This window comes from Somniosus microcephalus, unplaced genomic scaffold (assembly GCF_052327205.1).
Source record: "Somniosus microcephalus isolate GS21.2 unplaced genomic scaffold, FLI_Smic_1.0 unresolved_chr1, whole genome shotgun sequence".
NCBI lineage: Eukaryota > Metazoa > Chordata > Chondrichthyes > Squaliformes > Somniosidae > Somniosus > Somniosus microcephalus.
The window spans coordinates 21,549,082-21,567,666 of NW_028225179.1; the positions used below are offsets into that span (position 1 = coordinate 21,549,082).

Sequence of the window (18,585 nt, forward strand, 5' to 3'; positions counted from 1 at the left end):
TCTCTCCCCATAGCCCTGTATCAATCCCAAACTAATCACACTGCCTCGATCTCTCCCGATAGTCCTCCATCAATCCCAAACTAATCCCACTGCCTCGATCTTTCCAGATAGCCCTGTATCAATCCCAATCTAATCCCACTGCCCTGCTCTCTCCCCATAGTCCTGTATCAATCCCAAACTAATCCCACTGCCCCACGCTCGCCCCACAGCCGTGTATCAATCCTAAACTAATCACACCGCCCCGCTCTCACCCCATAGCCCTGTATCAATCCCCAAAGTAATCCCACTGCACAGCTCTCTCCCGATAGCCCTGCATCAATCCCAAACTAATCACACTGCCTCGCTCTCCCCCATAGACCTGAATCAATCCCAAACCTATCCCAGTGCCCCGCTCTCTCCCCGTAGTCCTGCATCAGTCCCAAACTAATCCCACTGCCCAGCTCTCACCCCAAAGCCCTGTATCAATCCCCAAACTAATCACACTGCCCCGCTCACTCCCCATATCCCTGTATCAATCCCAAACTAATCCCCCTGCCCCGCTCTCTCCCCATAGCCCTGTATCAATCCCAATCTAATCCCATTGCCCCGCTCTCTCCCCATAGTCCTGTATCAATCCCAAACTAATCCCACTGCCCCGCGCTCTCGCCATAGCCCTGTATCAATCCGCAAACTAATCCCACTGCGCCACTCTCTCCCCACAGCCCTGTATCAATTCTGAAACTAATCCCACTGCCACGCTCTCTCCCCATAGCCGAAAATCAATCCCAAAGTAATCCCACTGTCCCACTCTCTCCCGATAGCCCTGTATCAATCCCAAACTAATCTCAAAGGCCCGCTTTCTCCCGATAGCCCTGTATCAATCCCAAACTAATCACACTGCCCCGCTCTCTCCCCATAGTCCTGTATCAATCCCAAATTAATCCGGCTGCCCGCTCTCACCCAATAGCCCTGTATCAATCCCCAAACTAATCTCACTACCCAGCTCTCTCCCCATAGCTCTGTATCAATCCCAAACTAATCCCACTGCCCAGCTCTCTCCCCATAGCCCTGTATCAATCCCAAACTAATCCCACTACCCCGCTCTCTCCCCATAGTCCTGCATCAATGCCAAACTTATCCCACTGCCCTGCTCTCTCCCCATAGTCCTGCATCAATCCCAAACTAATCCCACTGCCCCGCTCTCACCCCAAAGCCCTGTATCAATCCCCAAACTAATCGCACACGTAAACTCGAGGAACAGCACCTCATCTTCCGATTAGGCACTCTGCAGCCTTCCGGACTCAATATCGAGTTCAACAATTTCAGATCATAACCTCGGCCCCTATTTCATTTTTTCTTGTAATTTTTCCATTCCTTTCCCCCGCACACCCCCCCTTTTCTTTTGTTTCGCTCTCACACCTGGCAGCTAACCCTTGCCCTGCCAGTACACTTTACACCCAATCTCAGCCTATTACCATCTCGTCTAGCTTCTAACACCTTTCATTGTCTCTTTTTCACTTCTTTTGTTTCTTTTATTCTTTTATCCGATCGCAGCCCTGCCTCCGATCCATCTTTTCTTTCCAGTTTTGATGAAAGGTTCGACCAGAAACGTCAACTCTAATTTCTGTCCACGGATGTTGCCTGAACTGCTGAGTTTTTCCAGCATTTTCTGTTGTTAATCCCACTGCCCCGTTCACTCCCCATAGCCCTGTATCAATCCCAAACTAAACCCCCTGCCCTGCTCTCTCCCCATAGCCCTGTATCAAGCCCAATCTAATCCCACTGCCCCGCTCTCTCCCCATAGTCCTGTATCAATCCCCAAACTAATCCCACTGCCCCGCTCTCTCCCCATAGTCCTGTATCAATCCCAAACTAATCCCACTGCCCCGCTCACTCCCCATAGCCCTGTATCAATCCCCAAACTAATCCCACTGCCCCGCTCACTCCCCATAGCCCTGTATTAATCCCAAACTAATCTCACTGCCCTGCTCTCTCCCGATAGCCCTGTATCAATCCCCAAACTAATCCCACTGCCCCGCTCACTCCCCATAGCCCTGTATCAATCCCAAACTAATCCCACTGCCCCGCTCACTCCCCATAGCCCTGTATCAATCCCAAACTAATCGCACTGCCCCGCTCACTCCCCACAGCCCTGTATCAATCCCAAACTAAACCCCCTGCCCTGCTCTCTCCCCATAGCCCTGTATCAATCCCAATCTAATCACACTGCCCCGATCTCTCCCGATAGTCCTGCATCAATCCCAAACCAGTCCCATTGTCCCGCGCTCTCCCCACAACCGTGTATCAATCCCAAACTAATCACACTGTCCCGCTCTCTCCCCATAGCCCTGTATCAATCCCCAAAGTAATCCCACTGCCCAGCTCTCTCCCAATAGCCCTGTATCAATCCCAAACAAATCACACTGCCTCGCTCTCCACCCATTAGACCTGAATAAATCCCAAACTAATCCCACTGCCCACTCACTCCCCATAGCCCTGTATCAATCCGCAAACTAATCCCACTGCCCCGCTCACTTCCCATAGCTCTGTATCAATCCCAATCTAATCCCACTGCCCCGCTCTCTCCCCATAGACCTGTATCAATCCAAAACTAATCACACTGCCCCGCACTCTCCCCATAGCCGTCTATCAATCCTAAACTAATCCCACTGCCCGGCTCTCAGCCCACAGCCCTGTATCAATCCCCAAAGTAATCTCACTGCCTTGCTCTCCCCCCATAGGTCTGTCTTAATCCCAAACTAATGCCACTGCCCTGCTCCCTCCCCATAGTCCTGCATCAATCCCAAACTAATCCCACTGCCCTGCTCTCCCCCCATAGCCCTGCATCAATCCCAAACTAATTCCACTGCCCCGCTCTCCCCCCATAGCCCTGTATCAACCCCCAAACTAATCACACTGCCCCGCTCTCTCCCCATAGCCCTGCATCAATCCCAAACTAACCACACTGCCCCGCTCACTCCCGATAGTCCTGTATCAATCCCCAAACTAATCACACTGCCCCGCTCTCTCCCCATAGCCCTGTATCAATCCCAAATTAATCACACTTCCCCGATCTCTCCCGATAGCCCTGTATCAATCACAAACTATTCCCAATGCCTCGCTCTCACCCGATAGCCCTATATCAATCTCAATCTAATCCCAATGCCCGATCTCTCCTGATAGCCCTGTATCAATCCCAAACTAATCTTACTGCCCCGCTCGCTCCCCAAAGCCTTGCATCAATCTGAAACTAATCCCACTCCTCTGCTCTCACCACATAGCCCTGCATCAATCCCAAACTTTTCCCAATGCCTCGCTCTCTCCCGATAGCCCTGTATGAATCTCAGACTAAATCCACTGCGCCGCTCTCTCCCCAAAGCCCTGCAGCAATCCCAAACTAATCCCACTGCCCCGCTCTCTCCCCATAGCCCTCTATCAATCCCCAAACTAATCCCACTGCCCCGCTCACTCCCCATAGCCCTGTATCAATCCCCAAACTAATCCCACTGCCCCGCTCTCTCCCCATAGCCCAGTATCAATCCCGAAACTAATCCCATTGATCCGCTCTCCCCCCATAGCCCTGTATCAATACCCAAACTAATCACACTGCCCCGCTCACTCCCCATAGCTCTGTATCAATCCCAGACGAATCCCACTGCCCCGCTCACTCCCGAGAGCCCTGTATCAATCCCAAACTAATCCCACTGCCTCGATCTTTCCAGATAGCCCTGCATCAATCCCAAACTAATCACACTGCCTCGCTCTCTCCCCGTAGTCCTGCATCAGTCCCAAACTAATCCCACTGCCCCGATCTCTCCCCAAAGCCCTCTATTAATCCCCAAACTAATCCCACTGCCCTGCTCTCTCCCCATAGCCCTGTATCAATCCCCAAACTAATCCCACTGCCCCGCTCACTCCCCATAGCCCTGCATTAATCCCACTGCCCCGATCACTCCCGATAGACCTGCATCAATCCCAAACTAATCTCACTGCCCCGCGCACTCCCCATAGCCCTGTATCAATCCCAAACTAATCACACTGCCCCGCTCCCTCCCCATAGCCCTGTATCAATCCCCAAACTAATCCCACTGCCCCGCTCACTCCCCATAGCCCTGCATTAATCCCACTGCCCCGATCACTCCCGATAGACCTGCATCAATCCCAAACTAATCTCACTGCCCCGCGCACTCCCCATAGCCCTGTATCAATCCCAAACTAATCACACTGCCCCCATCTCTCCCAAGAGCCCTGTATCAATCTCAAACTAATCCCACTACCCCGATCTCTCCTGATAGCCCTGCATCAATCCCAAACTAATCCCACTGAACCGCGCACTCCCCATAGCCCTGTATCAATCCCCAAATTAATCCCACTGTCCCGCTCTCTCCCCATAGCCGCGTATCAATCCCAAACTAATCCCACTGCCCCGCTCTCTCTCCATAGCCGTGTATCAATCCCAAACTAATCACACTGCCCCGATCTCTCCCCATCGACCTGCATCAATCCCCAACGTAAGCCCACTGCCCTGCTTTCTCCCCATTGCCCTGTGTTATATCCAAACAAATCCCACTGCCCCGCTCTCCTCATAGCCCTGTATCAATCCCCAAACTAATCCCACAGCCCCGCTCTCTCCCCATAGCACTGTATCAATCCCCAAACTAATCCCACTGCCCCGCTCTCTCCCCATAGCCCTGTATCAATCCCCAAACTAATCCCACTGCCCCGCTCTCTCCCCATAGTCCTGTATCAATCCCAAAGTAAGCACACTGCCACGCTCTCTCCCCGTAGCCCTGTATCAATCCCAAACTAATGCCACTGCTCCGCTCTCTCCCGATAGCCCTGTATCAATCCCAAACTAATCACAATGCCCCGCTCTCTCCCCATAGACCTGTATCAATCCCAAACTAATCCCATTGCCCCGATCTCTCCCGATAGCCCTGTATCAATCCCAAACTAATCCCACTGCCCCGATCTCTCCCGATAGCCCTGTATCAATCCCAAACTAATCCCATTGCCCCGCTCTACCCCATAGCACTGTAACAATCCCAAACTAATCCCAATGCCCCGCTGTTTCCCCATAGACCTGTATCAATCCCAAACTAATCACACTGCCCTGCTCTCTCCCCATAGCCCTGTATCAATTCCAAACTAATCACACTGCCCCACTCTCACCCAATAGCCCTGTATCAATCCCCAAACAAATCCCACTGCCCCGCTCTCTCCCCATAGCCCTATTTAAATCCCAAACTAATCACACTGCCCTGCTCTCTCCCCATAGCCCTGTATCAATCCCAAACGAATCACACTGCCCCGCTTTCACCCCATAGCCCTGTATCAATCGAAAACCAATCCCAATGCCCCGCTCTGTCTCCATAGCCCTGTATCAAAGCCAAACTAATCACGCTTCCCCGATTTCTCCTGATAGCCTTGTATCAATCCCAAACTATTCCCAATGCCTCACTCTCTCCCGATTGCCCTGTATCAATCCCAAACGAATCACACTGCCCCGCTCTCTCCCCATAGCCCTCTATCAATCCCCAAACTAATCCCACTGCCCCGCTTACTCCCCATAGCCCTCCATCAATCCCGAAACTAATCCCACTGCCCCGCTCACTCCCCATAGCCCTGTATCAATCCCCAAACTAATCCCACTGCCCCGCTCTCCCCATAGCCCAGTATCAATCCCGAAACTAATCCCATTGCCCCGCTCTCCCACCATAGCCCTGTATCAATCCCCAAACTAAACACACTGCCCCGCTCACACCCCATAGCTCTGTATCAATCCCAAACTAATCCCACTGCCCCGCTCACTCCCGAGAGCCCTGCATCAATCCCAAACTAATCCCACTGCCTCGATCTTTCCAGATAGCCCTGTATCAATCCCAAACTAATCCCACTGCCCCGCTCTCCCCCCATAGCCCTGCATCAATCCCAAACTAATCCCACTGCCCCGCTCTCTCCCCGTAGTCCTGCACCAGTCCAAAACTAATCCCACTGCCCCGATCTCTCCCCAAAGCCCTCTATCAATCCCCAAACTAATCGCACTGCCCCGCTCACTCCCGATAGCCCTGTATGAATCTCAAACTAAATCCACTGCCATGCTCTCTTCCCAAAGCCCTGTATCAATCCCAAACTAATCCCCCTGCCCTGCTCTCTCCCCATAGCCCTGTATCAATCCCAATCTAATCCCACTGCCCCGCTCTCTCCCCATAGTCCTGTATCAATCCCAAACTAATCCCACTGCCCCGCTCACTCCCCATAGCCCTGTATCAATCCCCAAGCTAATCCCACTGCCCCGCTGACTCCCCATAGCCCTGTATGAATCCCACTGCACCGCTCACTCCCGATAGCCCTGCATCAATCCCAAACTAATCTCACTGCCCCGCGCACTCCCCATAGCCCTGTATCAATCCCAAACTAATCACACTGCCCCCATCTCTCCCAACAGCCCTGTATCAATCCCAAACTATAGCCAATGCCTCGCTCTCTCCTGATAGCCCTGTGTCAATCTCAAACTAATCCCACTACCCCGATCTCTCCTGATAGCCCTGCATCAATCCCAAACTAATCCCACTGACCCGCGCACTCCCCATAGCCCTGTATCAATCCCCAAATTAATCCCACTGTCCCGCTCTCTCCCCATAGCCGTGTATCAATCCCAAACTAATCCCACTGCCCCGCTCTCTCCCCATAGCCGTGTATCAATCCAAAACTAATCACACTGCCCCGATCTCTCCCCACAGCCCTGTATCAATCCTAAACTAATCACACTGCCCCGCTCTCACCACATAGCACTGTATCAATTACCAAACTAATCCCACTGCCCAGATCTATCCCCATAGCTCTGTATCAATCCCAAACTAATCCCACTGCCCCGCTCTCTCCCCATAGTCCTGTATCAATCCCAAACTATTCCCAATGCCTCGCTCTCTCCCAATAGCCCTGCATCAATCTCAAACTAATCCCATTGCCCTGATCTCTCCCGATAGTCCTGTATCAATCCCAAACTAATCCCACTGCCCCGCTCTCTCCCCATAGCCCTGTATCAATCCCAAACTAATCACACTGCCTCGATCTCTCCCGATAGTCCTGCATCAATCCCAAACTAATGCCACTGCCGCACGCTCGCCCCACAGCCGTGTTTCAATCCCAAACTAATCACACTGCCCCGCTCTCTCCCCATAGCCCTGTATCAATCCTAAACTAATCACACCGCCCCGCTCTCACCCCATAGCCCTGTATCAATCCCCAAAGTAATCCCACTGCACAGCTCTCTCCCGATAGCCCTGCATCAATCCCAAACTAATCACACTGCCTCGCTCTCCCCCATAGACCTGAATCAATCCCAAACCTATCCCAGTGCCCCGCTCTCTCCCCGTAGTCCTGCATCAGTCCCAAACTAATCCCACTGCCCCGCTCTCACCCCAAAGCCCTGTATCAATCCCCAAACTAATCACACTGCCCCGCTCACTCCCCATATCCCTGTATCAATCCCAAACTAATCCCCCTGCCCCGCTCTCTCCCCATAGCCCTGTATCAATCCCAATCTAATCCCATTGCCCCGCTCTCTCCCCATAGTCCTGTATCAATCCCAAACTAATCCCACTGCCCCGCGCTCTCGCCATAGCCCTGTATCAATCCGCAAACTAATCCCACTGCGCCACTCTCTCCCCACAGCCCTGTATCAATTCTGAAACTAATCCCACTGCCACGCTCTCTCCCCATAGCCCAAAATCAATCCCAAAGTAATCCCACTGTCCCACTCTCTCCCGATAGCCCTGTATCAATCCCAAACTAATCTCAAAGGCCCGCTTTCTCCCGATAGCCCTGTATCAATCCCAAACTAATCACACTGCCCCGCTCTCTCCCCATAGTCCTGTATCAATCCCAAACTAATCCGGCTGCCCGCTCTCACCCAATAGCCCTGTATCAATCCCCAAACTAATCCCACTGCCCCGCTCTCTCCCCATAGCCCTGTATCAATCCCAATCTAATCCCACTGCCCCACTCTCTCCCCATAGACCTGCATCAATCCCAAACTAATCACACTGCCCCGCACTCTCCCCATAGCCGTCTATCAATCCTAAACTAATCCCACTGCTCTGCTCTCAGCCCAGAGCCCTGTATCAATCCCCAAAGTAATCTCACTGCCCAGCTCTCTCCCCATAGCTCTGTATCAATCCCAAACTAATCCCACTGCCCAGCTCTCTCCCCATAGCCCTGTATCAATCCCAAACTTATCCCACTGCCCTGCTCTCTCCCCATAGTCCTGCATCAATCCCAAACTAATCCCACTGCCCCGCTCTCACCCCAAAGCCCTGTATCAATCCCCAAACTAATCGCACACGTAAACTCGAGGAACAGCACCTCATCTTCCGATTAGGCACTCTGCAGCCTTCCAGACTCAATATCGAGTTCAACAATTTCAGATTATAACCTCGGCCCCTATTTCATTTTTTCTTGTAATTTTTCCACTCCTTTCCCCCGCACACCCCCCCCCCTTTCCTTTTGTTTCGCTCTCACACCTGGCAGCTAACCCTTGCCCTGCCAGTACACTTTACACCCAATCTCAGCCTATTACCATCTCGTCTAGCTTCTAACACCTTTCATTGTCTCTTTTTCACTTCTTTTGTTTCTTTTATTCTTTTATCCGATCGCAGCCCTGCCTCCGATCCATCTTTTCTTTCCAGTTTTGATGAAAGGTTCGACCAGAAACGTCAACTCTAATTTCTGTCCACGGATGTTGCCTGAACTGCTGAGTTTTTCCAGCATTTTCTGTTGTTAATCCCACTGCCCCGTTCACTCCCCATAGCCCTGTATCAATCCCAATCTAATCCCACTGCCCTGCTCTCTCCCGATAGTCCTGTATCAATCCCAAACTAAACCCCCTGCCCTGCTCTCTCCCCATAGCCCTGTATCAAGCCCAATCTAATCCCACTGCCCCGCTCTCTCCCCATAGTCCTGTATCAATCCCAAACTAATCGCACTGCCCCGCTCACTCCCCATAGCCCTGTATCAATCCCAAACTAAACCCCCTGCCCTGCTCTCTCCCCATAGCCCTGTATCAATCCCAATCTAATCACACTGCCCCGATCTCTCCCGATAGTCCTGCATCAATCCCAAACCAGTCCCATTGCCCCGCGCTCTCCCCACAACCGTGTATCAATCCCAAACTAATCACACTGCCCCGCTCTCTCCCCATAGCCCTGTATCAATCCCAAACAAATCACACTGCCTCGCTCTCCCCCCATTAGACCTGAATAAATCCCAAACTAATCCCACTGCCCACTCACTCCCCATAGCCCTGTATCAATCCCAATCTAATCCCACTGCCCCGCTCTCTCCCCATAGACCTGTATAAATCCAAAACTAATCACACTGCCCCGCACTCTCCCCATAGCCGTCTATCAATCCTAAACTAATCCCACTGCCCGGCTCTCAGCCCACAGCCCTGTATCAATCCCCAAAGTAATCTCACTGCCTTGCTCTCCCCCCATAGGTCTGTCTTAATCCCAAACTAATGCCACTGCCCTGCTCCCTCCCCATAGTCCTGCATCAATCCCAAACTAATCCCACTGCCCTGCTCTCCCCCCATAGCCCTGTATCAACCCCCAAACTAATCACACTGCCCCGCTCTCTCCCCATAGCCCCGGATCAATCCCAAGATTATCCCGCTCCGGTCACTATCCAGTGACCCCTGTGTTAGAGAGAGGGGAAATCAGCCAGGATTCCTGCTCCTGATCATTGTCCTGTGACCCCTGTGTTAGAGAGAGATGGGAAATCAGCCAGGGTTCCTGCTCCTGATCACTGCCCAGTGACCCCTAGTTTAGAGAGAGGGGGAAATCAGCCGGGGTAGCTGCTCCTGATCTCTGCCCAGTGAATCCTGGGTTAGAGAGAGAGAGGGAAATCAGCCAGGGTTCCTGCTCCTGATCACTGTCCAGTGACCCCCGAGTTAGAGAGAGGGGAAATCAGGCAGGGTTCCTGCTCCTGATCACTGCCCAGTGACCCCTGGGTTAGTGAGAGGGGAAATCAGCCAGGGTTTTTGCTCCTGATCACTGCCCAGTGACCCCTGGGTTAGACAGAGAAGGGAATCAGCCAGGGTTCCTGATCCTGATAACTGCCCAGTGACCCCTGCTTACAGAGAGAGGGAAATCCGCTAGGGTTCGTGCTCCTGATCACAGTCCAGTGACCCCTGGGTTAGAGAGAGAAGGGAATCAGCCAGGGTTCCTGATCCTGATAACTGCCCAGTGACCCCTGCTTACAGAGAGAGGGAAATCCGCTAGGGTTCGTGCTCCTGATCACAGTCCAGTGACCCCTGGGTTAGAGAGAGGGGAAATCAGCCAGGGTTCCTGCTCCTGATCACTGCCCAGCGACCCCTGGGTTAGAGAGAGAGGGAAATCAGCCAGGGTTATTTAAATCATGTTGCGAGAAAGGGAAATAGTTTGTGCCTCCGTTTGTACTTCAGGGTCTGAGACACGGAGGGAACGGCAACAGAAAAAGCAGAAACAACCTCTCCAAAAACTGATCCCAACTCATCGCCAAGGCTGGGGATAGATAACCTCGCCGCCTTCTTAGGAAGTTTAACCACTTTATTCACTTTCTGATTGGAGCTCCGTTTGGAGTTAGACTTCATGTTGTCGGATGTTTAACGACAGCATTGAAGGGGGAAGAAGAAACTTGGAGCAACTTCTTCTGTCAAAGCTGCAGTGAGACTTGAAAGAATTTAAAGATTTTTAATGAACTTTTCACCAAAAATGAGTGTAAAAAACACTTTCTCCCCCTAAGTTTCGAACATGATTTTGGAAGAGACTGAAGCAAAAGCCAATTTTCCCCTCACCTAAACAAGTTTCAACCAGGTCTTGAAGTCCAAACGCTTTTAAAGAGCTCGGAAATGGTTAAAATGTTTTCAAATTGAAATATCTCAAGATTTGATTTTGAGTGACTGACTGAAGTGAGTAGCTTTACACAAACAAGCAATCATGGTGTTGAGGAGGGGGAAGGTAGGGGAGGATTTGTAGGAGTTACATATTACTTTTTAATGACTTTTAAAAAATATACCATTAAGACATTTAGGAAGAGAACCAAGAAAGGGGAAAAACACAAACCATTTTATAATGTCTGTCGTTCGCTAGTCCTAACAAGTCGCAGGAATAACGTAAATATAGATATCCTCTTATACATTTAGTGGAGTGTTAATTGAAGCAAGAGTTATGTAATGATGTATAAAAATTGCAGGAAGCTACTTTAGAAGAAACCACTCTTTGTTTATTGAGAGAGACACAGAAAATACTTTGATTAAAGTGATAACGTACAATTCGATTTGGTTTGAATGTTTGAAATAGGAGATTAAAATTTGTGAGTATAATGAAGTTTGTTTCCTGCTTTTAATTGCGAAGTACCTAAAATAATTCAACACTCCCTGTGACAAGAGCAGGGATTAATATTGTGGAGAATGTTTGAGAGAAAAACATTAGAAGCGAAATTGGTAAATTATAAATCTTTACGTCAACATATCAGTAAATATTTGCAAGTCAGTCTGACTGGTTTTGCTGTCCAGGAAAAAAGACAAGTGTTTATTTCTGTTAAGTCATAGCTTTGCCTGCTTTTTGTTTATAATTCAGTGACACAAATTGTGTGTATATTTGTAAATTGTAAAATAACAGCAATAAATCACATTCCTTTGACATTCATTATGTCTTAAATGATTCAATTTGTGGCTCGGAATCTAGAAGCTTCTTTACCTGAAAGGTTTGAATGGGTAAGTTGATCTCAGCTTATGGGATCAAAAGCTGTTTGCGACATTCCTGCATTGTGGAACAGTATGATGTCTTTGAAGAGGCAGGAAATCGCATTGTTGAATGGAGGTTTTTCTGATCTGTTGCATCCTGTGTAGATCAGAAACAGGTAAAGTTGTTCATAGTAAACAGCCCAAGACAATGAAATGCCGAAACAATGTCTGGCCAATGTCAGAGATTTCAAGCACAGGAAATGTGGAATATACAAAACCCCATAGCCCTGCAACAATCCCAAACTAATCACACTGCACTGCTCTCTCCAGATAGCCCTGTATCAATCCCAAACTTCTCCCAATGCCTCGCTGTCTCCCGATAGCCCTGTAAAAATCCCCAAACAAATGCCACTGGTGTGCTCTCTCCCAATAGCCCTGTATCAATCCCAAACTAATCACACTACCCCGCTCTCTCCCCATAGCCCTGTATAAATCTCAAACTAATCACACTGCCCCGCTCTCTCCCCATAGCCCTGTATCAATCCCAAACTAATCCCACTGCCTCGCTCACTCCCGAGAGCCCTGTATCAATCCCAAACCTATCGCAGTGCCCCGCTCTCTCCCCATAACCCTGTATCAATGCCAAACTAATCACACTGCCCTGATCTCTCCCCACAGCCCTGTATCAATCCCAAACTATTCCCAATGCCTCGCTCTCTCCTGATTGCCCTGTATCAATCCCCAAACTAATCCAACTGCCCCGCTCTCTCGGGAGGGACGGGGGGGGGGGGGGGGGGGGGAGGGAGCGCGGGACAGAGAGAGAGAGAGCGCGAGAGCGAGAGCGCGCGCGCGCGAGCGAGAGAGAGAGAGCGCGAGAGCGAGAGAGAGAGCGAGAGAGCGCGCGAGAGAGCGCGAGAGAGAGCGCGAGAGAGAGCGCGAGAGAGAGAGCGCGAGAGAGCGCGAGAGAGAGAGCGCGAGAGAGAGAGCGCGCGAGAGAGAGCGCGAGAGAGAGCGCGAGAGAGCGCGAGAGAGAGAGCGCGAGAGAGAGAGCGCGAGAGAGAGAGCGCGAGAGAGAGAGCGCGAGAGAGAGAGCGCGAGAGAGCGCGAGAGAGAGCGCGAGAGAGAGCGCGAGAGAGAGAGCGCGAGAGAGAGAGCGCGAGAGAGAGAGCGCGAGAGAGAGAGCGCGAGAGAGAGAGCGCGAGAGAGAGAGCGCGAGAGAGAGCGCGAGAGAGAGAGCGCGAGAGAGAGAGCGCGAGAGAGAGAGAGCGCGAGAGAGAGAGAGCGCGAGAGAGAGAGAGCGCGAGAGAGAGCGCGAGACAGAGAGAGAGCAAAGTCTGCAGAGGAAACCCCGCCTCCAACTCCACCACCGCCGCGTGCACACCGTGGGAGCGGCCATCTTGGAAGCCATCTTGTCCACCCTCATGGAGTCCACCATCTTGCCCCGACTACACGGACCTCCAGGACCCACTGGTGGCCTCGATCACAGTGGATCAGTCCAGGCCGCATCCGTTGTCTAAATCGATGATGGACAGAGGTAAACGGGAACAAGGTTAAATGCTTGATTGTCTGTGGGAGCACCGAAAGCTTCATTCATCCTAGCCTGGTAAAACGACTTTCACTAACGATAGTCCCCACACAGGGCAAAATCGCCATGGCCGATAAGACTCATACCTCAAAAATTACACGTTTCTGCACGGTTATGTTGTCGGTAAAAGGCAATGATTACAGAGATTTTAAACTATTGATAATGCCAGATCTCTGAGCGTGATCTTGGGTCTGGACTTCCAGTGTATGGTAAACCACTGTTTGTATTCCATTGTGTACATGCCTGGGCTGACTCCTCCAACGAATCCAGGTATAAAGGTGACTGCTCCACAGCCCCTTTGTATTCTGGACTGGTCGACCACTCGAGGCACACCTTCATTCTCTTGTTAATAAAAGCCTGTTAATTACTCGCTTAATCTCAGTCTTTTGAGTTATTGGTAGCGCATCAATTTTATTAACAAGATTTTTATAATGGAGAAGATCCTCACACCAGCATGCCTAGACTTAGACCATCGGGAGGCGGATACATCCACCAAGTTTACTCACTGGCTGAGGTGCTTTGAAAAATTCCTGATCGCCTCCGCTGAAACAGTCAAATCGGACGAGGACAAACTGGATGTCCTGACCTCCAAAGTGAACCACCGAGTGTACTCGGTCATCCAAGACGCGACCTCGTACGCGGATGCTAGCAAGCTCAAGGACCAGTACACGCGCCCAGTGAACGAAGTGTACGCCAGGCACCTTCTGGGGAGTCGTAAACAACAACCTGGGGAATCGACCGAGGAATACCTTCAGGCACTGTCTGTGCTTGGCCGGGCCTGTGGTTGTAAGGATGTAAAGGCCGCCGTGTACACAGAGAAACTTATCCGGGACGCTTTTGTAGCGGGCCACAGGTCCAATTACACCCGACAGCGACTGTTGGAGCAGAGTGACCTCGACCTCACCAAGGCCTCTGAACTCGCACTATCATTGGACGCAGCCTACCGGGGCATGGATGCCTACTCCTCTGCACCGTGGACGCCGCAGGGAATGACAGCCTGGGACACGGTAGGACCGTCTCATAGCGCTGTGCCACCCCAGCAACGGCCCAACTACCGCAGCAGTGTCCCAAGGCCAGACAGCAGTGCCCCAAGGCCAGAAATGCTACTTCTGTGGCCAGGCCAAACACCCCAGAGCGCGCTGCCCGGCGAAAAATGCGATCTGCTCGGGCTGCGGGAAGAAGGGACACTACGCCAGCGTCTGCAGGGCCAATGCCACCCCGAACCCCAGCAGTGCCACGTGTGGGCCGTGCGGGCCAACATCTTGGGCCTCCCCAGCCATGTGCGAACCACCGGAACAGCAGCCATTTTGGATGCCTCCAGCCACATGGGGATCATGGACGCTGCCATCTTGGACGACAGCCAGGACGCAGCAGGCCCCCAACACCGCCTCATCTGATACCCGCAGTGACACACCGACTCCTATGCTGGCCTCCGTTACACTGGACCAAGCGAGACCGCACCAGCTGGCCAGTTCCACAATGGACATAAAGGTCAATGGTCACGAAACAATCTGCCTTTTTGACTCTGGGAGCACGGAGAGCTTCATCCACCCCGACACGGTGCGGCGTTGCTCTCTCCCAGTCCTGCCTGCGCACCAGCAGATTTCTATGGCCTCCGAGTCCCAGTCGGCGGACATTGGTGGCTACTGCATGGTGACACTCGTAGTAGACGGGACTGTGTACAATAATTTTAAACTTCTGGTCCTGCCCGACCTCTGCACTGCCGTTCTACTGGGGTTAGATTTTCAGTGCCACTTTAAAAGTGTTACGATGGCGTACGGTGGACCCCTCCCCCCACGCTCAGTCCGCAGCCAGCAGCTTCCAAATTGCCCGCCGCGCACCAGGTACAACCTCTCCACACTCAGAGTCACCCCCCCCCCCCACCCCCCCCCCCCCCCCCCCACTGTTTGCTAACCTCACCCCAGACTGTAAGCCCATCGCCACAAAGAGCAGGCGATACAGTGCCGGGGGACAGGGTTTTCATTAAAACCAAAGTGCAGCGGCTCCTGAAGGAAGGGATTATTGAGGGCAGCACCAGCCCCTGGCGAGCCCAGGTTGTGGTCGTTAAGACCGGCGAGAAGCAGCGCCTGGTCATCGACTACAGCCAGACAATAAATCGCTACACCCTGCTGGACACTTACCCACTCCCCCGCATTGCTGATATGGTCAAGCAGATCGCGCAGTACCGCGTCTTCTCAACCATTGACCTGAAATCAGCATGCCACCAGCTCCCTATCCGCCCTGAGGACCGCCAGTATACTGCCTTTGAGGCAAACGGCCGCCTCTATCACTTCCTTAGGGTTCCCTTTGGCGTCACCAACGGGGTCTCCGTCTTCCAAAGGGAGATGGACTGGATGGTCGATCAAAATGCGTTGCAGGCCACTTTCCCATATCTGGACAATGTGACCATCTGCGGCCATGACTTGCAGGACCATGACGCAAACCTCGAAAAATTCCTCTGCACCGCCAAACTCCTCAACCTGACGTATAACAAGGAGAAGTGCATATTCCGCACAACCCACCTCGCCATCCTTGGCTGTGTTGTGGAACACGGAGTCATCGGCCCCGACCCCGACCGGATGCGTCCCCTTATGGAACTCCCACTGCCCCACTGCCTCAAGGCCCTGAAGAGGTGCCTAGGGTTTTTCCTCGTATTACGCCCAGTGGGTCCCCTACTATGCAGACAAGGCCCATTCGCTGATCAAGTCCACCTCTTTTCCTGTGACGGCAGAGGCCCGCTTAGCCTTCCTCCGTATCAAGGAAGACATTGCCAAAGCCACCATGCACGCAGTGGACGAATCCATCCCCTTCCAGGTGGAAAGCGATGCGTCAGACTTTGCCCTGGCCGCTACCCTCAATCAGGCGGGGAGACCCGTGGCCTTCTTTTCACGAACCCTCCAGGGCCCGGAGACCAGACACTCCGCTGTTGAGAAGTAGGCCCAGGCTATTGTGGAGGCTGTGCGTCATTGGAGGCACTACCTGGCCGGAAAACGATTTACCCTGCTCACTGACCAGCGTTCAGTTGCTTTCATGTTTAACAACAAGCAGAGGGGCAAAATCAAAAACGACAAGATCTTGAGGTGGAGAATCGAACTTTCCACCTACAATTATGAGATCTTGTACCGGCCCGTGAAGCTCAATGAACCCCCGGATGCTCTATCACGTGGCACCTGCGCCATCGTGCAGATCGATAGACTGCGGGCCCTCCACAATGACCTCTGCCACCCGGGGGTCACCAGGTTCTTCCACTTCATCAAGGCCCGCAACCTGCCTTACTCCATTGAGGAGGTCAGGACCATGACCAGGAACTGCCAAGTCTGCGCTGAGTGCAAACCGCACTTTTATAGACCAGACAGGGCTCACCTGATAAAAGCCACTCGCCCCTTCGAGCGCCTGAGCGTTGATTTTAAAGGGCCTCTCCCCTCCTCCGACCGCAATGTGTACTTCCTCAATATTATTGATGAGTACTCCCATTTCCCGTTCGCCATCCCCTGCCCGGACATGACCAGTGCCACGGTCATTAAATGTCTGAACGACCTCTTCATCCTGTTCGGTTTCCCCAGCTATATCCATAGCAACCGGGGCTCATCATTTATGAGCGACGAACTCCGTCAGTACCTGCTAGCTAGGGGTATTGCCACAAGCAGGACCACCAGTTACAACCCCCGGGGGAACCGACAGGTGGAAAGAGAGAATGCGACAGTTTGGAAGGCCGCCCTGCTAGCCTTAAAGTCTAGGGGCCTTCCGACCTCCCGCTGGCAGGATGTGCTACCCGATGCACTCCACTCTATTCGGTCACTGCTCTGCACTGCCACTAACGCCACCCCTCATGAGAAAATGTTTGTCTTCCCAAGGAAGTCCACATCGGGGACACCGCTACCGCCATGGCTGACGTCCCCAGGGCCGGTCCTACTGAGAAGACACGCGAGGACCCATAAAACGGACCCCTGGTCGAGAGGGTCGACCTCCTCCATGCCAACCCCCAGTATGCTTACATTGCGTACCCGGACGGGCGGGAGGACACAGGCTCCATAAGAGACCTCGCACCCTCGGGGGCCGCAGTAACCCACTACCCACTACCATCCCCCCCACGATCCGATATCCAGCCCCAGCAGATGGCAGGCCTGGGCCCCGCGACCCTGATAGCGCATCACAATGCCACCAAAGTATCACGCTTACCTACGGTGGGTCCCAGCCGCCCCACAGTGTCCGGTCTGGCTACCCTGAAGGTCAAGCCGCCCTCTGTTCGCCAACCTCGCACCCAACTGTCGACCCATAGCGACCAAGAGTAGGCGGTACAGCTGGGAGGACAGACGGTTCATTGCGTCGGAAGTAGAAAGACTCAAGTGGGAAGGTATCACGAATGCAGTACCAGCCCGTGGCGTGCCCAGTTAGTAGTAGTTAAGGGTAGTGAAAAGAAGCGGATGGTGATAGATTATAGCCAGACGGTTAATCTATACACCCAGCTAGATGCCTACCCTCTGCCCCGCATAGCGGATATGGTTAACCAAATCGCGCAATATCGGGTGTTTTCCACCATCGAACTAAAGTCGGCATACCACCAGCTCCCCATTAGGCTGGAGGACCATCCATACACCGCCTTCGAGGTGAACGGACGTCTCTACCAGTTCCTCAGAGTCCCCTTTGGGGTAACGAGCGGGGTCTCGGTCTTCCAGCGGGAGATGGACCGCATGGTCGATGAGAACCAGTTAACAGCCACCTACCCATACCTAGACAACGTCACCATCTGTGACCACGACCAGCAAGACCACGACTCGAACCTCGCAAGATTTCTGAAAACCGCCCTCAGACTCAATCTCACCTACAACGAGGATAAGTGTGTCTTTAGCACCACGCGCCTCTGTATCCTGGGCTGCGTGGTGGAAAATGGGGAAATCGGTCCGGACCCCGACCGATTGCGCCCCCTATGGGAGCTACCCCTACCAAACACCCCCAAGGCCCTGAAAAGGTGCCTGGGGTTCTTCTCCTATTACGCCCAATGGGTCCCCAATTATTCCGACAAGGCCCGTCCCCTCCTGAAATCAACGTCCTTCCCGCTCACGGCCGAGGCCCACGCCACCTTCAACAGCATTAAACACAACATTGAGAAGGCCGTGCTGCGGGCAGTGGATGAAAACATCCCTTTCCAGGTCGAAAGCGATGCGTCCGACTTCGCTTTAGCAGCCAACCTCAACCAGGATGGGCGGCCCGTAGCCTTTATCTCAAGAACCCTCCAAGGGCCAGAGATCGGTAGAGAAGGAGGCCCAGGCCATAGTGGAGGCAGTGCGGCACT

At 52.6% G+C, this 18,585-nt stretch overlaps 1 long non-coding RNA gene across 1 annotated transcript in view; it reads right to left on the minus strand.

Moving 5' to 3' along the window:
- Positions 1 to 13,261, minus strand: part of LOC147093990 (uncharacterized) — a 44,099-nt gene extending 30,838 nt beyond the window's left edge. The window contains exons 1-2 of the long non-coding RNA XR_015074730.1: positions 13,089 to 13,261; positions 11,721 to 11,864 (exon numbers count right to left, since the gene is read on the minus strand). This is a non-coding gene — a long non-coding RNA (uncharacterized LOC147093990). The remainder of the gene's footprint in view (positions 1 to 11,720; positions 11,865 to 13,088) is intronic.
- Between the last annotated feature and the right edge of the window lie 5,324 nt (positions 13,262 to 18,585).